The sequence below is a fragment of the Rhinolophus sinicus genome, linkage group LG12 (genome assembly GCF_036562045.2).
Source record: "Rhinolophus sinicus isolate RSC01 linkage group LG12, ASM3656204v1, whole genome shotgun sequence".
In the NCBI taxonomy this organism is placed as follows: domain Eukaryota; kingdom Metazoa; phylum Chordata; class Mammalia; order Chiroptera; family Rhinolophidae; genus Rhinolophus; species Rhinolophus sinicus.
Window position 1 is genome coordinate 41589119 of NC_133761.1, and position 27059 is coordinate 41616177.

The 27059-nt window shown below is 45.4% G+C and overlaps 1 long non-coding RNA gene across 4 annotated transcripts; it reads right to left on the minus strand.

Moving 5' to 3' along the window:
• Positions 1 to 212: 212 nt before the first annotated feature.
• On the minus strand, positions 213 to 26527 carry LOC109459886 (uncharacterized). 4 transcript variants are annotated; one of them, XR_012490672.1, is made up of 5 exons: positions 25235 to 26264; positions 23704 to 24028; positions 21701 to 21878; positions 14336 to 14436; positions 213 to 8209 (listed from the first exon to the last, which is right to left on the minus strand). It is a non-coding gene; the product is annotated as an uncharacterized LOC109459886 (long non-coding RNA). The 4 variants fall into 4 exon arrangements; XR_002139452.2 differs by lacking the exons at positions 23704 to 24028; positions 25235 to 26264 and adding an exon at positions 26276 to 26527 and having other exon boundaries at positions 213 to 4737; XR_012490670.1 differs by lacking the exons at positions 23704 to 24028; positions 25235 to 26264 and adding an exon at positions 26276 to 26527.
• Positions 26528 to 27059: the final 532 nt, after the last annotated feature.

Genomic DNA, 27059 nt, shown 5'->3' on the forward strand with positions numbered 1-27059 from the left:
TCGACAGTAGAAATCTGGGTCCCAAACTCTGCTCAGAAACCCACTTATCAATCACAAAGAGGAAACCATATTTGAAGAGCGTGGGAAGATTGTTGAGGGGTGACACACACACATACACATGCACACATACACACATGCACATCCACACATATGTACATGCACATGCACACACACATGCACACACGCAGATGTACATACATTGGACTATGGAGAAAGATAGAAATAGCTTTTATTTCGTTAAGCCACTGGACATTGAAGGCGTTTGTTACAGCATCGGGCCTGCCCTCACTAAAACAACTCCACTCTGATTGAACCGCAGTTCTCCTGAGGGTTGGTGCCACACTGCTTCACAGTTACATGTGGGCAGCTGCGAGCACGGAGCCCCACCCTCCCAGTGCTCTGACCACCACCTTGTGTATCAGTCAGGGGGATGAAAACCAGCAGAACACACTCCGTGTCTGCAGGTCGGCTCCTGTTTGCTCCTGGCACCACATCCCTCCTTTAGCACTGGAGCGTGGACTGGAGCTCATATCAGCCGTGTAAGATGTGTGTTTTTATCAACAGTGTGTTACATGTAAGAGAGCCAAAGCCCTAAGAGGCCTGGAGCTAGTCATTTATCAGGTAATCTGGAGCTGGGACTTGACAACAGCTTTTCTGACTTAAAACCCAGTAAACTCACATATCACAATGCAAGAGGAAAAGAAAGTCATTCTGTGGCCTTGAATTTCTTCCCCTCTGCACGGTTTACTGCCATGACTTCAAACATGTGAAAAGAATAGACTAGCCAAGCACACCTCACCCTTCTTCCCAGTTCTAAGAACTTGTCCAAAAACAGATGACATACCCCAGCTGGGAACGCATTCCTGGAGCAGGAATTAAGAGCCCCCTCGGTTGAAACCCCTTGAGGCAACGCCTTCCATCTACATGCAGAGTCCCGGTGCTTTCCTGTGTGGTAGACCCAGGGAGAGGTGCCGCCACAGCGCCCCCCAGCAGGAGCCTGCAGACTGTAGGAGTCTGGATCCCAGCTGCTTTTCAGAGGTAAACATACACCTAGTTCCAGCTCCTGAGCACTGGAGCGACCTGCTGAAATCCTTTCCTGATCCAGTGGCACCTGTGTGTCGTGTGCTGACACCACAAATCCCACAGCAGGGACCTAGGGAGACCCACTTGCAGAATGCATGAGCTGCAGTGTCCGTGAGCAGGCAGGCATTCCCAGCGGTCCTCATAGTGGGGACAGACCCATCATGCTCCATCTGGGTAGGAAAACCCACACACGGGCCTTGGAAAACAGACGATTGTGAGAAGCTGGATGAAGCCTCATGCTGAGTGCACCTTCTCTCCCCAACCAGACCCAGCTTCTACACAAGCCAGAGGATAAGGGTTGGGTCTCAGAGGCCACACAACCAATGAGCACTTGCCTCCATGATGTAATGCTTCCAATCTGAAAGCTCATTGGCTGAGAGACTTGCCACTCACTCATCGAAGCCTTACCGAGCTGAGATCTGTGAGTCCAGTGTTTTCTTCCTCAATGGGAGGCGCAGGTAAGCTGAACTCAGTGACTGTTTGTCTCCCACGTTCACTTCTGAAATTATACACACCTTGTGGGTCTCCTCGGCTTTCATGAATCTTACTTTCATTACATAGAACGTCCTTCAATTAATAGACTTTCTAAAGCAGTAACTATTTTGTGGGCGTTAATGCTCCATACTTCTCCGAGTCCTGTTATTTTTACTACTTCCACTTTATCAGCGGAAACAGCAGAAACGCTCCCCACTGCGCTGACTGGTTGTGCAGGGAGGGCTGCTGGCCCAGGGTACAGATTCTAAAAGCAGAAAGGACAGAAAGGGGCCTGGTTCTGAGTGCAGTTCTGGCACGAGCCCCTCCCACTGGCACTGTCCCACTCATGTGCGCATCCACTGTGCTGTCACACCCAGGCTCCCGCCCGTCAGGGCCCTGTGGTGGGGACCAGTCCCAGCGGCCATGTGACCTTCAGCAAGTCTGTTTGCCTGTGTAACCTTCAGCTTACACACTGGGAAGGGAGCCCGGCAGTGTCTCCCTGACAGAGCCACCGTCAGGATCAGAGGGCAGCATGTGGTGAGCCCCTGGCACAAAGTTGGTGGTGACAAAATAGTATGCTGCTTCAAATGGTGTGTGTCTCAGCCGGTGCATTTCAGGGGACTGGGCTTCAGCCAGGCATCAGTGCATCTACGGAGGCTGGGAGGAGAGAACTTCCTGGTGCTGACCAGGGCCAGGTGGCCGAGGTGGCCCCACACAGAGTGAAGACCACTTTTCCAGAAGCAGGGCCTTGGCCTTGCCCAGAGGAACTTCCACGGCGTCTCCAGGGCAGGTGGCCCCGCCAGCATGGCCGTCACCCTTTCACAAAGGTTGTGTGTGGAACTCTGTTTCCACCCAGGACTGTGCCCACAGGAACTGCCTTAGGCACTCGACGCTTCTCCCTGGCACACATCAGGCTTCCTGTGCTTTGAGAAAAGCATGACAGAGTGGAGAGAAAACGTTTGTTCCTGGTCTCGTGACCAAAAAACACACGTCCTCAGTTTATTGTGTCTTTAGATCTGGATATTCAGAACCCACCAGGCTGATGTGGGCTAGACGGGTGTCTGTCCTACAGTGTGAGGACCAAAGGAGGCAGCAGCCTTAGAGAGAGGACCAGCTGCGTGGAGGGCCTCTTGGGAGACAGAGGACTGGTGGCAGGAGGGACATGTCCTGTGCCTGCCTGCATCCTGCAGGTGGGGAGGGGGTCTGAAATCAAAGACTGGAGTTCTCAGCCCTTCCCTTCCTCTGTTCTTCCTCCCCAGCCACCAAGACTGCTGCTGGGCTGACCCTGTGTCAGCTCAGGCAGCCCAACAGACCAAAAACGCTGCAATCACACAATTATCCCAGAGGCAGGAAACCCTGCCCCTTCTCACCCAGAAATGAGGTAGCGAATGCAGCCCTGGCCCAGTCCCCCTTCCACCATCAGCGCTCAGGGGCCTGTAAACAGCCAACAGCATGCTGTGGGGACTACAAACCCTATGGGTGAAGTCATGCCCGGCACACTGCACATTGGAGGCTCAGCTGAAAACTTGGAGACTTCGTGAGTGCAGTCATCTGGACTGTATGGGGCTCCGTCACCTCCCCGAGTGATAACATTAAGTCACGCTTCGCTTTGCAAGGCAGTTTCCACTTACACTCCACTTTCCCCATTTGGCACACGCATATTTGAGTGCCTTCTGCCACGAACATGTCTCTCCTGGGAGACTTCATTTCTTGCTGAGAGGAGACACAAAGACAACAGGATCTGCCCTCCACCATAAAAGCCACCGTGCACTTCTTGCCGCCCTGAGCTCAGCATCTGTAACAGTCACCAACTTGAGTGAAGGAATATTCTTTTTCTCCCACCAGTGGGGACTCTAACAATTGGAGAAGACTCTCTCAAGACAACACAAACGCTCAGTGATGGAATTGAGATTTCAGTCCTGCCAGTCTGGCTCCAAGCCATGTGTTTTTTCTATGATGCAACCACAAACCCGGAGGCTTTTACTGGGGAGCTATTGTTTGCTATTTGAGCCTGTGTCAGTCAGCTTCCATGCAGAGCTAGAGTCCCATTCCCAAGTCAGCTCGGTCCCACGGACCAGCCCACAAAGACACTCAGTCCTCTCTTACTTTGCAGCCATGATGGGCAAACCACAAAGAGCAAATTGGTTCCCCTCCACAGTTCAGCATAGTGGGTGGGTAGTGGCCATGTGCCAAAGGGGAACCAGCTGGGTGAGTGGGCTGGCAGTGGGTGTGTCCCCTCCCTGTTTCAGCACTAGGCAAGGAGCCCTTTAGGGTCTGTCCACCTCCTCCCCCACCTCACCTCCCCCTTTCTACCTTTTGGCTAAACCTCCCTGAGGTCCTCAGTTCATCCACCCTGAGCCTGGATCCCCTTTCCCCCTGCAGTGTTGAGTGTGGTCAGACTCTTAACTGAGTCCCAAGCCTAGATCTGAATCCCTAAGTCAAAGACATAACCTAGGAAAAGGCTTTGTCGGCAATTGTGGTGGAGGGAAGTGCCTACTTTCTTCCCCTTTACCTGGACGGACTGGGGAACAGTGAGGTCACCACGCCCAGTGACAAGATAGGAGAGGGCACATCCACCCCACCCTGTCCGAGCCCTGAGTGGCTCTGCCCTGACTGTTTTCAGGAACAAGGCCGGGGGTCCTAGAGTCAGACAACAAACCCTCCCCGTTACTGAGCACAACCATGTGTTAAATGCTACACAGGATAGACACAGACCCTCAGCTGGCCACCCACTGAGGACGTGCAGAGTGCTAACCACACAGGGAACGGCACTCTGCAGCCCCTGGACAGCTGAGCTTCCCAGGTGGGCTGCAGGCCTGAGTGAGCAGCAAGTCTCGGACTTTAGGCTGCAACCCTGCTTCCCTCTCCAGGCCAAGGTGGAGGGTGGCCTCGCAATGGACATTAGTCTCTGCTGCAGAGAGGAGCAGCACGCAGCAGGAGGTCACTTCACAGAGGGTGACACACTGCACCACGGAGAAATAGCCTTCCCCTCCCGCCTGCCACAGCAGCATCATCAAGCACCGACTGTGTCCTCTCTTCTGCCTGGTTCATTTAGTTCCATTCCCAGAGCTTCAGGAAGTAGCTTTGTCCCAGATGGCCGGCCCTGCCAGCAGGCAGTAAGGGTCTCAGGCAGGGTCTTTCCGATGAAGAGGCCACAGCAATTTATTCCTGGTCAGGCTCCTGTGAAACCACAGAAAACCACTGCTGTCTTCAGGGTACCAGATCGCAGACGGCACTCTTGTAAAGACATGTTGCTGGATCTTGTATGGTTCTATACCCAAGAATCTTAATTTATTAGCCCTGTCAGCCCCCCAGCATCAGGGGTGGCACCTGTCCCTGTCTGGTGACTGCCAGTAGTAATGCTGATTGAAGGTAGAGCCCAATGAAGGCCTGAAGATGCCACCACGTTATTGGCAAGTCCTTTCTGGAGACTTTCTCTCAAGTAAGACTTTTCAATCACTTTCTAAATCTCGTGATTGTGCTCCAAAGAAGAGCTCAGCCCCTTCCTATCAAGGGAGCAAGGGGGGGAGGGAGAGAGACTGACTGCTTTGTCAGCAGCACAAGTATGAGCCACTGGTGGACATTGTGGGCTTCTAACTGCCCAGGGACCTCGTGACTTCACAAATGGCTATTTTAGAGATAGGTAGGAAAAACCCAGGGAGGTTGAATGACTGTTCCAAGGTCAGAAAGAAAGTCAATAGACCAGATCAGCAACGGAGCCAGGCTGAGGCACCTCTCTCTCCATCCAAGATGGAGTTACTTAGGAGAGCTGAGTTGCCACACAACCCTGGGAACACGCTGGTAGCACTTAGTGCCAAGATCACCTATGGAAAGGTCTGGGGACGCCCTCTCATCCTCTGACATGACAGAGAAGGACCATACTCTGCACAGCTCAGCCATTAGTCTCTCCACCACTGTCACTACGACCTGGTAGGAGGTTAAGAGCAGTTCTGAGGGCTGCCCCTTCCCAGCCTCAGCATGGGTTCCTGCAGTTCGTCCTCCATGTGGCCCCAGAGCTCATGTGTAAATGCATACAGACATTGCCTTCCAAGCAGCTTTGGGGTCACCCTTCCTAAGGAAGGGGTGGTGGCTTGAAGGTAAAGTGAGTAGGCTGGTGTAACCACAATAAATGAAGAAAGGGGCTCTGGCTTCAGCTGTAATTAAATTAGAAACAATAGAGAGTTTTCACAATGAGCCTTTGTTATTTCTTGGCCTTGCAATGTTTAGATCAGGCAATAAACCTGTTGGTCAGGAAAAGCAACTCTGTCAATGATAGCTTATTGGATCTAACTCCCGTGTCCTGTGTCCCCAGCTCACTCAGCTGACGTGAGCACCTGCCCGAAATGTTTCATGGTGGAAATTTCACTTAACAAGTCTAGGGGTTGTCTAGGTAATTCATTTCTTTAACACACATTTCCCTAGCACTTCCTAAGTTCCAGGTCTCATGTAAACACTTTACATGCATTAATTCCTTAAGCCTCCAAAGAGTCCCATTGGGTAGGTCCCATTACTGTCTCCATGTAAAACATAATGCATCTTCTCTCACCATTCCTTTTCAGTATTGTACTGGAAGTACTAGCTAATGCAGTAGGAAAAGAAAAGGAAATAAATTGTATAAGATTGAGAAGGAAGAAATAAAACTGTCTTTTTTCACAGATGACATGATTGTCTGTGTAGAAAAAGCTGAAAAAATCAATAATAACAAAAATTCCTTCAACTGATAAGCGATTACAGCAAGGTTGAAAAATATAAGGTTCACATACAAAAGTTGATCGCAGGGAATAAGTGGAATTTGAAACTAAAACCACAGTACCATTTACATGAGCACTCCAAAAAAAAATGAAATACTTAGGTGTAAGTCTAACAACATATGTACAAGTTCTATATAAGGAAAACTATAAAAAAAATAAAAAGGAAAACTGAGGCACATGGATTGAGTAGACTGCCCAAGTTCATACAGCAATCAACAAAAAAATTTAGGTAGGGCACCTGGCCCTGGCCCCATGCTCTGCTGCCTTACTGGTGAGAGTCAATGGCATTTGACCTGGGGGGACCAAGGATTTGCACATATGCACTGCTCTGGACTGTGTCTAAACCGTTGAGTATGGCAAGGACATGGGTTCAGTGAACTCTGTACTCCCATTTAATAGATGAAGATGCTCAGGCCCCAGAAAGGATCTTCTCAAGGTCACTACATAAGCCTCAGACTCAGCCTTGACCCTGGAAAGGGCATGTGTGCTTGCAGGGCAGCTGGAGAGCTAACTAAGCTCTCATTTTTGTGAGGGCTGACTTGGCCAGACTGTACAGACCACAGACCCTAAAATCTCGATGGCTTATAATAGCAACATCTGCTTTTTGATCTAGGATAATCTGATGTGGACTAGACACATGGCGGAGCTTCTCCATGTAGAGGTACAGGGTGCTTCTAAGGGCCCATGGCCCTCTAACATCTCAACACATGACCCCATTACTCCAGAGGAACAGAAATGGCCTGTAGATGATGTTCATCCCCTCTGCCCACATCCAGTTGGCTAGAATCCAGTCACGTGGTCCCACCTAGCTGCAAGGGAGGCTGGGCAATGCAGGCTAGGAAGAATAAAGGGAAACAGGATTTGGCAAACACATGACACATATATTATCTCAATTAAACCTTCACAGAAACACTACAAAGGGGAGCAGTATTATCCCTACTCAAGGAGATTAAATAAATTGTCCCAGATGATTCACCCTGTTAGTGGATGGCAGGACTGATATTAAAATCAAAGTCTTTAGGTCCCCAAAACTCTTCTTATTTTTGTTCTACACCAAACTGGCTCTCCCAGAATGTCTTGAATCCCATCTCATTGCTCCTTCATTGCTCCTTACTGCTATGTGAGAACATAGGTAGGTAGAAAGACCTCTCCTCCCAGTTTTGTAGCCAAGGGTGCAGCTGTTCTTTCAGAAGCTGCAGGTGAGAGTATAAATTAGCACAACCTTTGGAGAGCAACTTGGTAATATCTATCAAAATTATAAATAGGCATATTTTAACCCAGCAATTATACTTCCAGCCACTCATCAGCTATTGAGTAGGAAAGTCATTTGATGAAGGTGGCCTTTGGGGGAGGCATATTCTGGTTGTGGTGTGCAGAGTGAATTGGGAATGAGAAGAGGAACATGAAAGAATCTGTTGGCTTTGAAAATGAGATACTGACTTCATGGTTGAAAAGGTCCTGACTCGGTTCTCACTGTTAGCAAATGTGTCCTCTTCAGCCAAGGTCCCAATTAGCCTTTACTCTTGCCAATGTCTCATTACTTTGTATTCAGATCATTGTGCCAGTTTCCTCAGGTTGCCCTTGATATTGACCATCTTCCCCACCAAGTCCCAATACCTTCAGATCGATCATCACTGCCTGTGGCTTAGATCTTATAAAGAACTCTCCATGGGTGATCATGATCCCTGAATTAAACTGAAGCTTTTAGCAGGCATAGATGGGGTCTCAGGGCAGGACCTCAGCAGCAACAACCACCAGTACACAATGGGGCAGTTCCAGTCAGGTGCCTCTTAGAGGGAAGAAAGTAGTAGCTGGAGTTGCAGCAGATGATGGGTGGTTCCCATTAGGGAACCAAGACCACCTCTTGGCCTTTTGAGTGTTGAACTGGGTCCAGAAGACATCTGCCACAAAAGGAGGATAAGGAAAGCAGGTTTTCCGTGAAGAGGAACAATTGTGAGTGGACGGTACAGGGAATTGTCCTTGCTCCCCACATACCCCCAAAGCACTGGGCTAAGTGTGGGGTACAGGAGAGAAGTTGAGACAAACAGAAGAGAAACCTCTTAGAACAAACCTCCAAGAGACGAGAAGGCAGATGCATGGGCTGTGTGAACACCACTCCAGGATTGCTGGGGTGCTGGCTATTATGTGGCATCCCAGTCCTCCATGTCCCAGGCCTCCTCAGTCAGGAGTGGGGGACAAGCTCTGCATTTTTAACAGGCAGCCAGGCTCTGAGACAAGGCTTCAGCTGAAGACAGGAATAGGACCTTTTGAGTGTGCTGGTTTGCGTGCTAAGAGCTGATCTTACCATGGATGGGAGAGGGGCAACTCTCACCATTAAAATGTGACTCCACCGCAAATGGAATGTCTAACTGTGTTGGGTTCTCCCAGACCACCGTCAGGTTCAGGTGTTTACTAGGACACCCAGGACTCAGTGTACAGTTTTACTCATGGCTGTGACTTATTATGGCAAAAGGGCACAAGCATAGTCATCAAAGGGAAAAGGTGCCTGGGGCAAAGTCCAAAGGAGACCAGGCCCCAGATCGAAGGGTCCCCTCCCAGAGGAGATCCATGGGATGAAGTCCCCCAAGTAAAACACTGCCAACCAGGGAAGCTCATTACACGTTCAGTGTCCAAGTTTTTTACTGGGGGCTGATCATGTAAACTGTCTCTGCTTGGCAAGTATCCAGATTCCAGATGCCCAGAAGGAAAGCAGGTGTTTAGCATAAACTGTATTGCCTGTAAAAATAGCTCAGGCACAGGGAGCCACTCTTATCAGTGTTGGCATGGTGGGACACTCCTCAGATCCAGTCCCAGATGCCAGCCAAGGGCCAAGCTTGTAGCAGACCTTTCCAAGGACAGCAGTTCAGGCCTGCCATGTTAACCTGCATACTAGCCAAAGCAATTAGACAAGAGAAAGAAATTAGAGCTAAAAGGGCAGTAAAGGAGGTACAAAATTACCATTACATCAGACAATATGATTTTCTACCTGAAAAAGAAAAAAGAATCCACTGGAAATTACCAAAAATCAAATCTGTACTTGGATCAAACCCGCTGATAAGCCCAACTTTGAACCAAGATAGAAGCTTTCATTATTACGCAAACCTAGACATTCCAAGTACCTAGTTGAGATGGACTTTGTGATCAAAAGTCACCTAGGGACCTTTGATTCTCTACAAGAAACAAGAATGTCCCCAGGCCTGTGCAGATGCAAGGCTGACAAGCCTCAGCCATTTGCCTGGGCCACCGCCCGAGGTCTATGGCTGGCTCTGGGCTTCATGTGGTTGTCTGTTATCAAATATTTGCAAAGATGAGCTCTCCTAACTGCAATCAGTTAAGACCGCTGCCCTTTCTACTCTATATCAGAGCAGATAATCACAGAGCTGGCTCCTGTACCTGCATGATTGGCAGGAAGATACTCCTGGGAGCCAGCACCCACCAGGACACGAGCAGCAGCTGATGACACACGAAGGTGACCACAAACCACGAAATCCAGACTGAATGAGTCCCCAGCTACTATCAGGGTCATGCACCATTCCAGCCCTGCTACATGAGTGACAATGTTTTAAGGAGTCTAAAATGTATTTTCAAATGCAAGGAAGAGAAAGTAGAACAAATGAAACAAAATGTTTATTAAAAGCTTATTAAAGCTTAAATATGCCATTATAACAGCAATTGAAAGACGTTTTAGAATATAACTATACATGTCTAATTGGGACATATATGAAAAGGTTTTTCTTTTCTCATCTTTGAAATTATCTATTAAAAAACTAAGAGAAAATCCATACACAAATTAATGGAATATGAAACAAAAGTGACAATAGAAACAGAAGTGTATAAAAATTGTCGCCAAAAGAAATTTCAGACCATACCAAAAGCAATAACTCTTTAAACAGGAAGAAACAGATTGTCATTAGAAGTAATGAATGGATTATGGCGAATAGGCCCATGTGTTGTTTGATAATTCAACTAGTGAAGAGAAGTGAACCATAGAATTCAAAGGACAAACAGTTCATGTTTGCTGATTTGACACAAAACACTGGCATCAACATAGATAGCATAAAACTCCTAACACACCAGCACACCTGGAGTCATGTCCATGACAGGTTAGTTCACGACTTCTGTCAAAATAAAGTTCTCAACATTAGCCACTTGCGCAAAAAACTTGACCAGTGATAAAAAATTTATCCCATGAATAAATATTAAAAGGAAAAAACTAATTTCTAATAATTACAACTCCCACTCAGTGTTTCTTATTCTCAAACAAGAAAATTCAGTGAAGAAACTGAATTTTAAATTACTATACAGAAATAATTAACTCAATATCCTTCAACATATGCTAATCACTAGTTAGAAGATGTATTAAAGAAAAGAGAAATTTACAATAGAAAAAAGAAAAACTACTTAGAAATAAACTCAATAAGAAATAAATAAAAATCTATATAAAAATTTAAATGGTACTGTAGACACATAAAAAATATTGTGGGGGAGGAACAAAGGCCTATCATATTCTTGGATTGGGAAACATTGTAAACGTCATTTCTCCCCCAAATTACTATATAAATAATAAACAACCCAAATAAGCTATAACAAGACTGTTTAACTAAATAAGCTAATCCTAAAGATCATATATAAAAATAAGCAAGCAAAGCAATCAGGACATTTCTGAAAAAGAAGAACAATCATGGGTTGGTCCAGGCAAATATTGGCATATTATAATTAATAACTGAAATAGTGTGGTACTGATGAAAAATAGGCATATAATGGGGCTGAATTAAAAGTCCGTAAATAAACCCAAGTGTAAATGAAAACTGAATGAGAACGATAGCACTTCAAATCAGTGCCAAAAATATGATGTTGGAAAACCATCAGCAGAAAAATGAAGTTGAATTCACACTTCCCATCTTACACCGGGATAAATGGAGCATGGATTTAAATTTTTAATATAAAAACCATGAAAGTATTAGAAGCCTCCATGAGATGATTTTTTTAGAGATAATCTTGGCATAAAGAATATCTTTCTAACTATGAAGCAAAAATAGAAGCCGTAAAAGAAATGACTGATGCATTCAACCACATACAAATGTTTTAGAGTCTTCAGGGAAAAACCCAACATAAGTAAAGCTAAGACAAACGACAAACTGGAAAATACATTTTGCAACTCACATCATTAAATATATAAAGAGTTCCTTTTCAATAAAAAGGAAAAAGAGCAAGGGATGAGGAGGAGTGCCTCAAAAATAAAATGAAATTAGATTTAAACATGAAAAGATGTTTAAATCCACTTACAATAAAAGGAATGCAAATTAAAATTTCAACAGGGCAACATTTTTTACCTATAAAATTGCAAATGTCAAAAAAAAAAGATAATCTATGACAAGTATGTGATGAAAGAGGCACTTACAGGTGGTTGGTGGCCACGTCAGTTCGTACCTTGATGGAAGGAAATCAGACAGTCTCCATCAAAACGACCAAAGCTCATATCCTTTGACTCAGCAATTCTACTTTTAGGAGTTTAACCTGCATTACACTCTTATGTACATTATAATAGGAAAAGTTTGGAAACAACCTAGATGACCAGTAAGAGGAAGTCAGTGAGCTAAAACTATAAGTCACATGTACCAAGGAACACTACACAGTCACAGGAAGAATGCAGAAGCACTCATGAACTGATGGGCATGAGCTCTGAGAGGCATTTTTAATCTGGTGAATGAAGCAAATTACAAAACAGTATCTAAAACGCACCAGAATTTGTTCTTAAAGATGAAGAAAAATCCATTCCTTAATATAGAGAGACTCTGTCTGGGAGGACGGGTGACTCTCGCAGGTTCACCCCAAACCTGCTAGAGAAGACTTCCCATAGGTCGAAACCCCACGTCTGTATCTTAAACACCCCAGGGATTCTAACACAGACAGCTGGGAAACACACCCCGAGAAATGTGGTCCCAAGAACGTACCATCTGCTTTTTTATTTTGTAACTTTATTTTGAAATAATTTCAAACTGCAGAGAACCAGCTCAGGAGTAGTACCAAGGATCCCTTATGCCCTGTTCACCAACTGTTCATATTTAGCTGCATTTGCTTTCTCTGTCTACCTATATACACATATATGTTTACGTATATAATAATTATCATTTTCGGAACCATTTGAAAGCAAGTCGCAGAGGCATCATTTCCTTTACCCCTAAATATTTCAGCATTTTTTCTAAGAACAGGATATTCTTTTACATAGTAACAGCATGCTTTTCAAATTCAGGAAATGTAAAACTGTGACTATTATTCTATAATCCATACAGACTTCTTCAATTGTCTAACTATGTCCTTTAGAGCCATTTCCCTAACCCAGGACCCAATCCAGGCTACACATTGTGTTCAGACGCCCTGTCCCTGTAACCAGAAACATTCCCAGGGTCTCTCCAAGATCCTAGACTGGCCCCTGAGTCTCTCCCTTCCCCATGCACAGATCCTGCACCTCTGAGGACAGAAGATGGACACACAGAAGAGGACAGGAGCAGGACAACAAGACCCTGACCCTAAAGACATCTAGCTGCCACGGCCATTCCTAACCACTCTGCCAGAGCAGCATGGCTGCAGGTGGCCTAGGATCCAGGCTACTTCCCAGACTCCAGGAAAGAGGCGGATGCAATTGCACCCCAGAGATGTTGGCTGTAACCACAAACCAGGCGCTTTCATTCCAGTGGGACTCCCAGAAGTAAGCTGGCCAATTTCCTTCTCATGAATAAGCAGCCGCCCAGCACCAGCCCATACACAATCTTATGAAGAGGCATTTTCTGCTCAGCCTGAAACTGCTGACTTTTCAGCTTCCACCCACACCTAAGGAAAATAGTCTGCAGCCACTGCCACTCTGCCACCCCCACCCCACCTGCGGCCCTGTCCCTCCTTTTTCTTTTCCCTCCCGCTCCTCCCGCTCCATTATTGCCATTTTTCTCATCTCTCTACTTCAAGACCAAAGCATTTGGAGTCGCTCCTAAAAAAATGTTTTTCCTGGCCTTTGAGGAGGCCAGTAAAGATGGGCGGGCCCATTCACTGGGGCGAGTGTCCCATCCTAGCAACCAATTACCATTATCCGTGTTTCAATCCCATCAAACCCAAGCACAACTGAGCAAGTGGGTGACAAGGGACCAGCTCTCAGGGAGCCTCAAAAGTGGGAGACCTCACAGGGGACCACACATGCCTGGATGCAGACTTCAGGCCATGCATTAACGGTGTCGTGTTTCTGGAAAATTTTACAAAGTAAGATCCTTTGTATTTTTTTCTTTAAAAAGGCCACTTGGGGTGGCCGGTTAGCTCAGTTGGTTAGAGCATGGTGCTAATAACACCAAAGTTGCCTTTTCGATCCCCACATGGGCCACTGTGAGCTGCGCCCTCTTTTAAAAAACAAACAAAAAAAAGCCACTTAAATTTTACAAGCTACCACCCTTCGAAACCAGTGTCCATTCCTGTATTTACAGATAATGTGTGTGTGTGTGGTGTGTGTATGGTGTATGTGTGAGTGTTGTGGTAGTGCGTGTATGTACGTGTGTGGTATGTGCATGTGGTATATGTGTATGTTTGTGTGTGTCCTTGTGTCTTAAACTGGCATCCTGAAGCCCCTCTTTGCACTGTTGGCAACTCTTTTGATTCTTAGAAGCTCTTTTCTTAATAAAAATGTGTTTCTTACTGTGTGTCGTTGCCTAAAATGTTTATAGCCATTGGCCTATGCTGAGGTCTGGGAGCTAACCAGTAACAGCTACCCTTTACCATCTACCATAGACCACCTACATGGTAAAAATAAGGTAACAACACATAAAAAAAGTGAAATAATAAATAAAAATATCCACCCTTGCTCTGGGTGCTTGCGGGCCCCAGGTGGTCTGAAGGAGTTGACATGGCTTTCTCAGGGTGGCTAGTCACAGTCACAGGCTGTGACTCCAAGTCAGTTGTAATGTGGACACAAATTAGTATGCTGAGCTCTGACAGGAAATGGAATTCGAAGTCAGGACTTACAAAACCAGAGTAAATTCTAATACCTCCGCAGTCACTCTCCTGATTTCCCACAGTTCACTGGGGGCATCTGACATCCCTCATCCACAGCTTGGCTTTTTCTTCTTCTGAGGTCGTGAAAGGTGCTCTGTGAGCAAACAGCCAAAGGGAAACAGAATCACCGAAAAGCAACAGAAATGCCATCCTGTAAACCCCTTGTGAAACAGTCCTAGCAAGGCTGTTTGCGACTTGGATACCTTCAGAAGGTCACCAGGCACTTGATGATTTAATCTACTTACCTCGATTGAGCAACAGTCCACCCATGTCCTTGTGGTGGCCGTGCCTGAGACCCTGCCCTCCACTCACCACACAGCCAATTTGTGTTTCCAACTGCTGGATACAAGCTTCACCTGCTCTCACTTCTAAAGATCCTAAAGGGTGAAGGGGCTGGGGAGCCTCCCGTCTGTCAGTCAAGACAATCCCCCACCCAGGGTCCCCAAAGGCAGGCAGCTAATTTAAACTGTGGTATTTAAAACCAAATGAAGGAGGGAAGGAGTCAAGAAGAGAACACTGAAAAGTAAACATTACAAAACCTCCGAAACCAGAAGCCCAGAGGCACATTTTGTTTGGGGACAAGCCAGCTATCTGTTCTTCTTTTTGAGGGTGAGATGTTTATTTAACTGGAAAAGAGAGCTTGACTTAAGTGTGTGTGCATGCGCACGGGCCCTTGCACGTGAATGTGTGTATATACATACATGGAGGCGGGGCTCTATGGCTGGTGGGAATTTCTGCTCTCCTGTGTCAGAAATGGGCCAGCACTCTGAGCTCAATGGCTGAGTATGGGTGTGACCTGAACTTCTGGAAAGGAAGAAAAGGAAGGTGTAAATGACCATTGTTAAATTCCTACTGGCCGGGTAAATGTAGGCCAATGGCTATAAACATTTTAGGCAACTACCCGTAATAAGAAAGACATTTTTATTGAAGCCCAGCACACACACACACACACACACACACACACACACGTTTCATTTTAAAAAGTTTGCTCTTACTACCTGTGAGGTACTGTGATATTTTCTATTCTATTTTTTATATTTCATTTTTAGCTGAGGTCTAACATAACATAGTAAAATTCACAAATCTCAAATGTACAGCTTGAAGGATTTTTTAGGGCTTGCTAATCTTTCCTTACATGTAGCTTTATTGAGGTTTACATACCACAAAGTTCACCCATATCAAGTGTATGACTCAACAGTTTTCAGTATATTTTCAGAGTTGTGCAACCATCACCATAATCTAATTTTGGAACTTTAAGAATTTTCGAGCTGGAAGAGCTTTGGAACATCAAAGCTCTCCGCATACCCACCAGGACACTGCGCCCTGTGACCTAGACGAACTATTAACAGAGGAGAAGCCCGTCTCCCAGGGAATCCCCCCATTGTGTGAGAAGCAGGAATAGTGCAGAGAAAACAGCACTACTGTGTGGGAGAAGAAAAATAAACTGTAGTTGGAGAAATAATAAAACATTCTACCAACAAGTACTGGAAAACAAAAGAAAGACCTATTCCTATCAACCTGTTGCAGAAGTCACTCCTGTAGATGTCCAGGAAGAGAAATAGTAAACCAGTAATCGCCATGAATAACCAAGGCAACAAGATAGCTCAGAAAGAAAGTGAAAAATCTCCAGAGAAGGCAATTAAAGATACAGAAATATGTGACTTAAACGACAGAGAATTCAAGATTGCAGTTCTGAAAAAACTCAACGAGATACAAGAAAACACAGATAGGCAGTTAAATGAACTCAGAAACTCAATCAAAGAACAGCATGAGCATTTTACGAAAGAGATTGAAATTTTAAAAAAGAACCAAAGAGAATTTCTGGAGATTAAGAACTCAATAGAAGAAATTAAGAATGAAATAACCAGCTTAGGTAGTAGAGTTGACCAGATGGAGGAAAGAATCAGTGACATCGAAGATAGAAACCTGGAAATGACACAGATAGAAGAAGAAAGAGACTTGAGACTTAAAAGAAATGAAAGAACTTACAAGAACTTTCTGACTCCATCAGAAAGAGCAATATAAGAATAATGGGCATACCAGAAGGAGAAGAAAGAGAGAAGGAACAGAGAATATATTCAAACAAATTGTCGATGAGAACTTCCCAAATTTGTGGACAGAACTGGACCCTCGAATCCAAGAAGCAAATAGAACACCTAGTTACCTCAATCCCAACAGGCCTTCTCCAAGGCACATTGTATTGAAGCTGTCTAAAATCAACGACAAAGAAAGAATCCTCAAGGCAGCCAGGGAAAAGAAGACGGTAACTTACAAAGGAAAGCCCATTAGATTATCATCAGATTTTTCAGCAGAAACTCTACAAGCCAGGAGGAGTGGAACCAAATATTCAAACTATTGAAAGAGAGAAATCATGAGCCAAGAATAATATATCCAGCAAAGATATCCTTTAGATATGAAGGAGGAATAAAGACCTTTCCAGACATACAGAAGCTGAGGGAATTTTCTAATACACGACCTGCACTACAAGAAATACTAAAGGAGGCTATTCGACCACCATCAACAGGGACAATTTGTGGCAACCAAAACTCAAAAAGGGGAGAGTAAAGGCCTGAACCGAATATGGGAATGGAGAAAGTAAGCGTGCTGAAGAAAATGGAATACTCTAAATATCAAACTTTCTTTTACATAAACTTAAGGGTAACCACTCAAAATAAATCCAGAATTGAAATATATACTGAAATAAAAGAAGAAACAGAGGGAAACATCATAGAATACCACCACACAGAAATAATAGACAACAACAAAAAGGCAAAGAAACAATGGAGACACAGCCTTACCAGAAAACTAAAGATAGAATGACAGGAAATCCTCACATATCAATAATCACCCTAAATGTAAATGGACTGAACTCACCAATAAAAAGGCACAGAGTAGCAGATTGGATCAAAAACTAAACCCAACCATATGCTGTCTCCAAGAGACACATCTCAGCTACAAGGACAAGCATAGACTCAAAGTGAAAGGGTGGAAATTGACACTCCAAGCAAATGGTACCCAGAGAAAATCAGGTGTAGCCATAATGATATCAGATGAAACAGACTTCAAGGTGAAAAAGATAACAAGAGACAAAGATGGACATTTCATAATGGTGAAGGGACTGTACAACAAGAAGACATAACAGTCATCAATATTTATGCCCCCAATCAGGGAGCACCAAATACACCAAGCAACTACTAACAGAACTAAAGGGAGAAATTGACCAAAACACAATTATACTAGGGGACTTAAATACATCATTGACAGCTATGGATAGATCATCCAAACAGAAAATAAATAACGAAATAGTAGCCCTAAATGACACATTAGATGAAATGGACATAATTGACATTTATAGAGCACTTCATCCTAAAACATCAGACTATACATTCTTTTCTAGTGTACATGGAACATTCTCAAGGATAGACCATATATTGGGACATAAAATCAGTCTCAACAAATTTAAGAAGATTGAAATCATACCATGCATATTCTCTGATCACAAGGCTTTGAAATTGATATCAACTGTAAAAAGAAAGCGGAAAAACACAAATACATGGAGATTAAACAACATACTTTTAAAGAAGGACTGGGTCAAAGAAGAAATTAGAGGAGAGATCGAAAGATACATAGAAACAAATGACAATGAAAATACATCCTACCAAAATTTTTGGGATGCAGCGAAAGCAGTTTTAAGAGGGAAATTTATCTTATTACAGGCCTATCTCAAGAAACAAGAAAACTCCCAAATAAATAACCTCATGTTACACCTTAAAGAACTAGAAAAAGAAGAACAAGTAAAACCCAAGGTCAGCAGAAGAAAGGAAATAACAAAAATTAGAGCAGAACTAAATGAAATAGAGAACAAAAAGACAATAGAAAAATTAATGTGACAAAGAGCTGGTTCTTTGAAAAGATTAACAAAATTGACAAACCCTTGGCTAGACTTACTAAGATAAAAGAGAGAAGACACTGATTAACAAAATCAGAAACGTAAAAGGGAAGTTATCACGGACACCACAGAAATACAAAGGATCATCCAAGAATACTATGAAGGACTATATGCCACCAAATTCAACAACCTAGAAGAAATGGACAAGTTCTTAGAAACATATAGCCTTCCAAGGCTGAACCATGAAGAACCGGAAAATCTAAACAGACAAATCACCAGTAACAAAATTGAATCAGTCATCCAAAACCTTCCCAAAAGCAAAAGTCCGGGACCAGATGGCTTCACTAGTGAATTCTACCAAACCTTCAAAGAGGATCTAATACCAATCCTGCACAAACTCTTCCAAAAAATTGAAGAAGAGACAGTACTCCCTAACTCATTTTATGAGGCCAACATTACCCTGATACCAAAACCTGGTAAGGACAGCACAAAAAAAGAAAACTACAGACCAATATCTCTGATGAATACCGATGCAAAAATCCTAAATAAAATTCTAGCAAATCGAATACAACAATGCATTAAAAAGATTATTCATCACGACCAAGTGGGGTTCATCCCTGGGGCACAAGGATGGTTCAACATATGCAAATCCATCAATGTGATACATCACATAAACAAAATAAAGGACAAAAATCATATGATTATATCAATTGATGCAGAAAAAGCATTTGACAAGATACAACATCCATTTATGATTAAAACACTTAATAAAATGGGTATAGAAGGAAAATACCTTAACATAATAAAGGCCATATATGACAAGCCCTCTGCTAATCTCATAATTAATGGAGAAAAACTGAAGCCCTTTGCTCTACGTTCAGGAACACGACAGGGATGTCCCCTATCACCTCTGCTTTTCAACATAGTGTTAAAGTCCTTGCCAGAGCAATCAGGCAAGAGAAAGAAATAAAAGGCATCCAAATTGGGAATGAAGAAGTTAAATTATCACTCTTTGCAGATGACATGATGCTATATATAGAAAACCCTAAAGACTCCACCAAAAAGCTATTAGAAACAATCAACGAATACAGTAAAGTTGCCGGCTACAAAATCAACGCACAAAAGTCCATTGCCTTCCTATATACTAACAATGAAATCTCAGAAAAAACAATTCCTTTTGCAATTGCAGCAAAAAGAATAAAATACCTAGGAATAAACTTAACCAAGGATGTGAAAGACCTATATGCTGAAAACTATAAGACATTTTTGAAAGAAATTGAAGAAGACACAAAGAAATGGAAAGACATTCCGTGCTCATGGATTGGAAGAATCAACATAGTTAAAATGGCCATATTACCCAAAGCAATATACAGATTCAATGCAATCCCCATCAAAATCCCAATGGCATATTTTAAAGAAATAGAACGAAAAATCATCAGATTTGTTTGGAACCACAAAAGACCCCGAATAGCCAAAGCAATCTTAAGGAAAAAGAACAATAATGGAGGTATCACACTTCCTGACTTTGGCTTGTACTACAGGGCTACAATAATCAAAACAGCATGGTATTGGCAGAAAAACAGACACATAGACCAATGGAATAGAATTGAGAACCCAGAAATAAAACCACATAAATATGGACAGATAATTTTTGACAAAGAAGCAAAAACATACAATGGAGCAAAGACAGCCTCTTCAATAAATGGTGCTGGGAGAATTGGATAGCCACGTGCAAAAGAATGAAACTGGACTGCTATTTGTCACCATGTACCAAAGTTAATTCAAAATGGATCAAAGACTTAAGCATAAGACCTGACACAATAAACTGCATAGAAGAAAACATAGGTACTAAACTTATGGACCTTGGGTTCAAAGAGCATTTTATGAACTTGACTCCAAAGGCAATGGAAGTAAAAGCTAAAATAAACGAATGGGACTATATGAAACTTAAAAGCTTCTGCACAGCAAAAGAAACCATTGACAAAATAAAGAGGCCACCAACTGAATGGGAGAAGATTTTTGCAAACAGTACCTCTGATAAGGGGCTAGTATCCAGAATATACAAGGAACTCATGCAACTCAACAACAAAAAACAAACAACCCAATTGAAAAATGGGCAGAGGACTTGAAGAGACATTTCTCCAAAGAGGACATACAAATGGCAAATAGACATATGAAAAATGCTCAACATCACTAATCATCAGAGAAATGCAAATCAAAACCACAATGAGATATCACCTCACCCCAGTCAGAATGGCTATCATCAACAAGACAAATAGTAACAAATGTTGGAGAGGCTGTGGAGAAAAGGAACCCTCATACACTGTTGGTGGGAATGCAGACTGGTGCAGCCGTTATGGAAGGCAGTGTGGAGGTTCCTCAAAGAATTACGAATAGAATTGCCATATGACCCAGCAATCCCTCTCCTGGGTATCTACCCAAAAATCTGAAAACATTTAGAGATAAAGACATGTGCTCCAATGTTCATTGCAGCTTTGTTTACGTGGCCAAGACATGGAAACAACCAAAATGTCCTTCGATAGATGAATGGATAAAGAAGTTGTGGTATATATACACAATGGAATACTATTCGGCAGTAAGAAAAGATGATATAGGAACATTTGTGACAACATGGATGGATCTTGAGAGAGTAATGCTGAGCGAAACAAGTCAGACAGAAAAAGCAGAGAACCATGTGATTTCACTGATATGTGGTATATAAACCAAAAACAACAAAAGAACAAGACAAACAAATGAGAAACAGAAACTCATAGACACAGACAATAGTTTAGTGGTTGCCAGAGGGTAAGGGGGGCGGGGGTGGGACGTGGGAGATGAGGGTAAGGGGGATCGAATATATGGTGATGGAAGGAGAACTGACTCTGGGTGATGAACACACAATGGGATTTATAGATGATGTAATACAGAATTGTACACCTGAAATCTATGTAATTTTACTAACAATTGTCACCCCAATAAATTTAATTAAAAAAAAAAAAAAAAAAAAGAATTTTCATTAGCCCCAAAAGAAACTTCATACCCAATATCTGTTCTGTTTTATTTATTTATTTTTAATGCTGGTCACAACCCACCAAATTAATTTCATTAGTGGGTCACAACTGCAGATGATTAAACCAGCATCAGATGTTTTACCAAAATATCTTATTTCCTCGTCACAATAGCCCTGACAGGCAGGTTGGACTATGCCCACATCCGGAACTGGGGAACAGAGCGCTCAGAAGTGACAGAACTGGGGGCAAAACCAGTGAGGCAGGCTCCTCTCAGAGCTCTTCTCATCACGTTGTGACAGCAAAAGCCACCACCCCTCCCGGAAGAGGAAAGGCTAGTCAGGAGGGCACAACAGCCACACACAGACCCCCGCCCCCCACACTGCTAGGAGACGCTGGGCGTGGGCAGCAGGGTAGCCATGGTATAAGACTGGTTACGCTCGAACATGTGGCCAGATCACCTGAGTTCTGAGTAACTGCATTCGCATCCCAGTGAGGACAACTCAGCGATGACACTGATAGCCCCAGCGGGGCTGGGTGGCACTTGCCAGAGCAGGATCTAGGAGAGGGGTCAGAAAAGAAAACGGGTAACAGAGAGCCTTCTGGGAGCAGACGACCATGCTTCAGAAGCTGCAGACCCTAAAAAGAAATATATTTTTATAACATTAAACTACTGTTATCAGTAAAATTTAGAGCAATTTCTATCAGAAACGCATTGAAAATCCTACAGGATAACTGTTGTACAGCATGTTGGGATTAAGTACCAATGAAAAGTTGACCTCTTTTCACACAGCCCAGACCCTTGACTGCTGGGAGGGTGTGTGGGGCAAGTGGGCTGGGGGTGATGGGTGTGTGTTTGTGTGTGAGTGTGTGTGGTGTGAGTTTGTGCATATGTTTGCAGGTGTACAGTTGACCCTTCGACAATGTGGGGTACAACCCCTGCACAGTCAAAAATCTGTGTATAACTTTTGACTTCCATAAAAATTAACTACAGTCATTCCTCAGTATCTGCGGGTTGGAGGGTTTCAGAATATCAAAATCCCTTAAATAGAATATCGTAGAACAACACACACAGTTGACCCTCACATCCACAGACTGCTGACCATAGGTCGCAAATACTGTTTCCAGTCCATGGTTGGTTGAATCTGCAGATACAAAACCCAGGGCTATGAGGGGCCTGCTTTATGTTTACTGAAAAAAAATCCACATATAAGTGGACCCATGCAGCTCAAACCTGTGTTGTTCAACAGTCAGCTATATTTGTGCATGTGTGTGTGCATGTTTGTGTGTGTGTGCAATTTGTGCATGTGTTCATGTATTGCATATGCCTGTGTATGTGTGTACACGTGTGTGCACATGTGTGCGCATGTGTGTGTACATGAGCATGTGCTGGGGGAGTAGAGGCCCCTCCAGCCCAAACGATCGAGAGGCTGGATACATGAAGTAGCAGGCAGACACTCCAGCCCGAGATGCAGTGAATCACGTGCACACAGATGCCACACACTTGCTCCTGGCTACAGGAGGGCTCAGTCACACATGGGAGGGGGGGAACCCAGAGGGCCTGAGCTCTGGACCCTGACACACTGAGCCATCTTAAGGTGATTTGACCCTGAGGGTTGAGGCAGAGTCTGGGGCCAAGAGGTCAGATGGAGGGACTGGAGAGGTGGGGTGGGGGGCGGGGGTGCCAGCCAGCTTTCCAGTGACATTGGTGCAATTTCATAAGTGCGTCCTATTCACCTGCCACTTGGCTTAGTGGGTAGTAGACGACAGTGGCAGTTGTTAAGAGGAGGAAAGTATTAAAAATGAGTTTCCCTTCCCGTCTAGCCCTATCCTGTTTGTAGATCCCTTTAGTGATGAGAGCAGGTACTTTGGTTTTCTGTTCTGTGAGTGGAGGTTCTTCATCCATCCAACAAAAATTTCCAGAACTCCTTGAAAGTGCCACTGACTGGGATAGACAGCACAGAGCTGTTTCATGTTCCTGGGAAACTCTCTAGTGGTCTGAAGTCTCAGCGTCTAAGATGTTTATATACAAACATTACCAACTTGGCTGCTGGGGAAGAACCAAGTCTGGCCAATGCCCCAGAGCTGTGCCTGAGCACCTGCAGCCCTGTTCCCAGCACAGAACACATATGTGCCTGGGCTCAGAAAAACCTACGAGTGTTCCACTGCCAGTCAGACACAGGGGCCTGGGTGGCCGTGCAGGTGTGAGATGGTGCAGAACTGTCAGGGCTGGCCAGCTCACCGTCATCGAGTCTGGTTTTATCACCCACTTGCTCTGGGATGGGCTTGACATCTGTTTCATGACTGTGAGGGTTCCTGCTTCAAGATGCAGTTCAAGGTCAGAAGGCACTGCCTGACCCCAACCACCAGAACAGAGCCCGTCTTGGTGGGGGTTTGACCTCCCCTCCCTAGAACACAGGACACTGGCAAGCAGCACAGAGCAGGGTGCAGGAGTTGTCCATACCCTCAGATCCAGGGACCCTTTGCTGCCAGAACGCCCTAGGATGTGGGCTCCTTTGAACTTTTCAAAGGTATGGAAGGAGGCCTGGCTTTTAATGGGTTCTCCTGCAGGCAGCAGAGGGGGCTATGGCACCAGTGAGAGGCAAAGGTCCGCGAGCAGCCTGCAGCCTGTCCAGGCCGGGGCCGGGGCTCCAGAGCTCTGCTCCCAGGGGCTGGGTGAAGGCAAGAAGCCAGTCCAAGGAGTACACCATCGACACCTCTCAGTGCAGAACTCTGAAGACACTGGCTTGACGTGGCTCATCAGGTGTTGCGAGAAATGCCCCAGAAAGCTACTGGGAGGAAACAGCATGGTTATTTCTTTTTCCATGGGACTGTGTGCCCTGGGGCCCTGGTCACACCCTCGAGCCTCCCAGCTCTTTTGCTGAGCACTATACCCAGGGGGCCAACCCTCCCTGACACTGAGGGGTTTCCTGGGACTCAGGACTTTCAGGGCTAAAATCAGGACAAGTCATTCACCCCATAGGGCCCTTATTCCTCCACTAAGAGACCCCAGTTTCAAATGGGAACAAACCAAACATAGCCCTGTGGACAAGAAGCACCAAACCAAGCTGGAAGAGCAGCACAGAGCCAGCCTTATTGGACGTGGAGGACAGGGCACACGGAGGAGTCCAGATGTGTCCCAAAGCAAACCAGCAGCCTCAACCCATGCATGAGCAGTGGAGGGGAGCCTGGGCCCCTCCCCGCCCAGACTCCCAGGCCCCTGGAGCAGCTCTGCTCACTGCAGTCCCAATGCCCAGCTGTCCACATAGCACTGTCCACATAGTCAGAAAGAACACTCTTCCAGGGTCTAATTCCTGCCGACACCCCATGTCCCTGGCAGGTCTGGTGCGGGGCTTGTGGCTCATTTTGCCTTCCAAGTCACCCAGACGGAGCCCATCTGAGGTTTGTAGACTGCCTCTGAAGAGTGCAGGGGAGGTGGGAAAGGGTTTGCAGGGCTTCCTAGCCCCTCAGCTACTGGCCCTCTCTAGCTATCCCCACCCTGCCGGCATGCGGCAGGGGAGACTCTGTTTTAAGTGCAAGTGTCAGTCCCAGGCCTCAGATACAGACAGTGACTGACAGGGAGGGAAAGCAGAGCAGAAAGGAGGGGAAAGGAGCCAGAGAACAATAGGGGGGCCCCGAAATTGCCTGTGTCCACTGAGTAATCATCCCTGGCATTTCCTAAGTGCCTTCATGGCTAAGATTGCTAGTAGCCCCGCAGCGAGTTCTCCAACATCCCCACGAGGGCAAGCTGGGTTCTCCCCATTTCTACCTATAAAGAAACCATCCTGGGGGAGATTAAGCCTCCTGTTGGAGGTAAGAAGTCTCATCACAGGTATGTCTGACTGCAAAGCTCTCAGCAGCCATAACACACCACTTTCTGTCTCCCCCCACTTCTATTTGCCCAAGTCGCGGTGAATCTGCGGGCCCGGGATGGTTTCTGTCCTCCCAGCGGCGACATCTGCAGGCACCCCCCGCAGAACTCAGAGCAGCCGCACCTGTCGGTCGCAAACCCCGGCCCGCGCTCTCCCCCTGCTGGCTTCTGGAGAGCACGTCAAGTAATGGGTGGCCACGGGGACCTCAATGGGGATGCTTCACAAAGGAACAAGACAAAGCCGCCATGCTGGAGGCTGTTCCGTGTTGGAAACACACCATTCTGAAGACAGAAGAGCGACTGACGAGGGGGCAGTGCCAAACGTCTGGTTCCCTAGAAGTGCTGTGAGAGCCGTTCCCAAAACACAGTTGGAAACATGTGGAAAGCAGATTGAACTCACTCAGCCTGCGTTCAAAATACAAAGAGAAGAAATGAGACCTGGTCCTTGACTAAAAATAAAAACCATGCATAGATGGACGGAAAATGGTAACAAAAACAATATCTGAGCAGTTACTATGTGCTAAGACTTTGTCATCTCATTTCATCTTTGCAGCAATTCTACGAGACAGTATTACTATTGATTTATCTGATGTGAAAAGGGGCCCAGAGAGGTAAAGTGGCTTGTAGATGGCCACACGGCCAGAAAGTGGCAGAGAGCATAGATACAGTGAGCAAAAGGCCTGTGGGTGACACGTCCCGAGCTGGGAGAACAGACAGTCCAGCCCTCCTGTGCAGACAGGGACAGTGTTTCCAGGAGTGACCATCTCCATGTCTGGCCATTGCTCCTTCTTTATTCTTACTCCCCTGGTAACCAAAACTGGACAAACAATAAAGCGTTAGTGTCAGACAATTAAGGTGGCTGTCGTCTGGCACATGGGGAGGAAACCCACAGGACCCTCCCAGAAGTAGCCTTCTGTGGCGGCACCCTGAAAACCTTACCTCACCCCTGAGCTGAGCAGCCACGGGACAAGTGGACAGCTCAGGGGCTTCACTGTAACAAGTTACTTGCCATGCTTTCTAAAAGGAATCGGCATCCCAAGGACGAGAAGGATGCAAATGGCCAAGGTGCAGAGACGTCTGAACCCGACTCCTCGGACCCTGAGTCGCTCGGAGATCCCATTTCCCATTTTGTTTTCTACCGAGAGATGACGCTGTGTCTACTTGCCTGATAGCAGAGCTAAGTGAGGAATGGAGCCGAGTTTGTCATCGCTGACCTTGGTGTGACTCTGGGTTCTTCCAGAAAACATGAGCCGCTGGGGGTGGGGGCTGAAGGGAATGAAGATGACCATGTGGCTCCTGGCATCAGTGGGCAGATTGGCTTTACCCGGGGACATAAAGACATGCTGCTGAGCACTGGTCTCCACCCCAGATAGAGGCAGGAGGTGGTGCACGGGGAGGAGGCAGGATGGTGGCTACAGGCGACAACTTTAAACCTTAAAACTGAAAACATCCTGGGTTTTAGCCCTGTCCTCTGCCTGCAGACCAAGGATATACAGCTGGCCTGCTGACAGTGTCCCCAGTGTCATGCAAGGGCAGGGCTGAGCTTTGGCAGCACACTGGAGCACAGACGTGCCAGGGACATTCTGTTAACAAAGCACAAAGGGTAGAGGGAAGGAACAAACCATTCTTGTCCCCTGTTCAGAGAGCTCCATTGTGTTTGTCCAACGTGGCAGAATTTGTTTCATTAAAGGCTCCGTCATCACCATCATCAGAGTCAGATCCAGAGCTGACTGTTACCACTGCAGCAAGGATTCTGAGGCTGTGCCGTCAGGAAGTGACGCTTGCAGCCCTAGAGGAAACTGGGACCGACAGAGGGGCAGGGGAGGTAGGCCACTTTGACCACACCCACCCACTCAAGGGGTCACTTCTTGCCTCTTGTCTGAGCGGAGTGGGAAGGCGGCCCCAGAAACCAGAGGGAGTTCACGGGGGCTTCACTTTCACTGATTTGT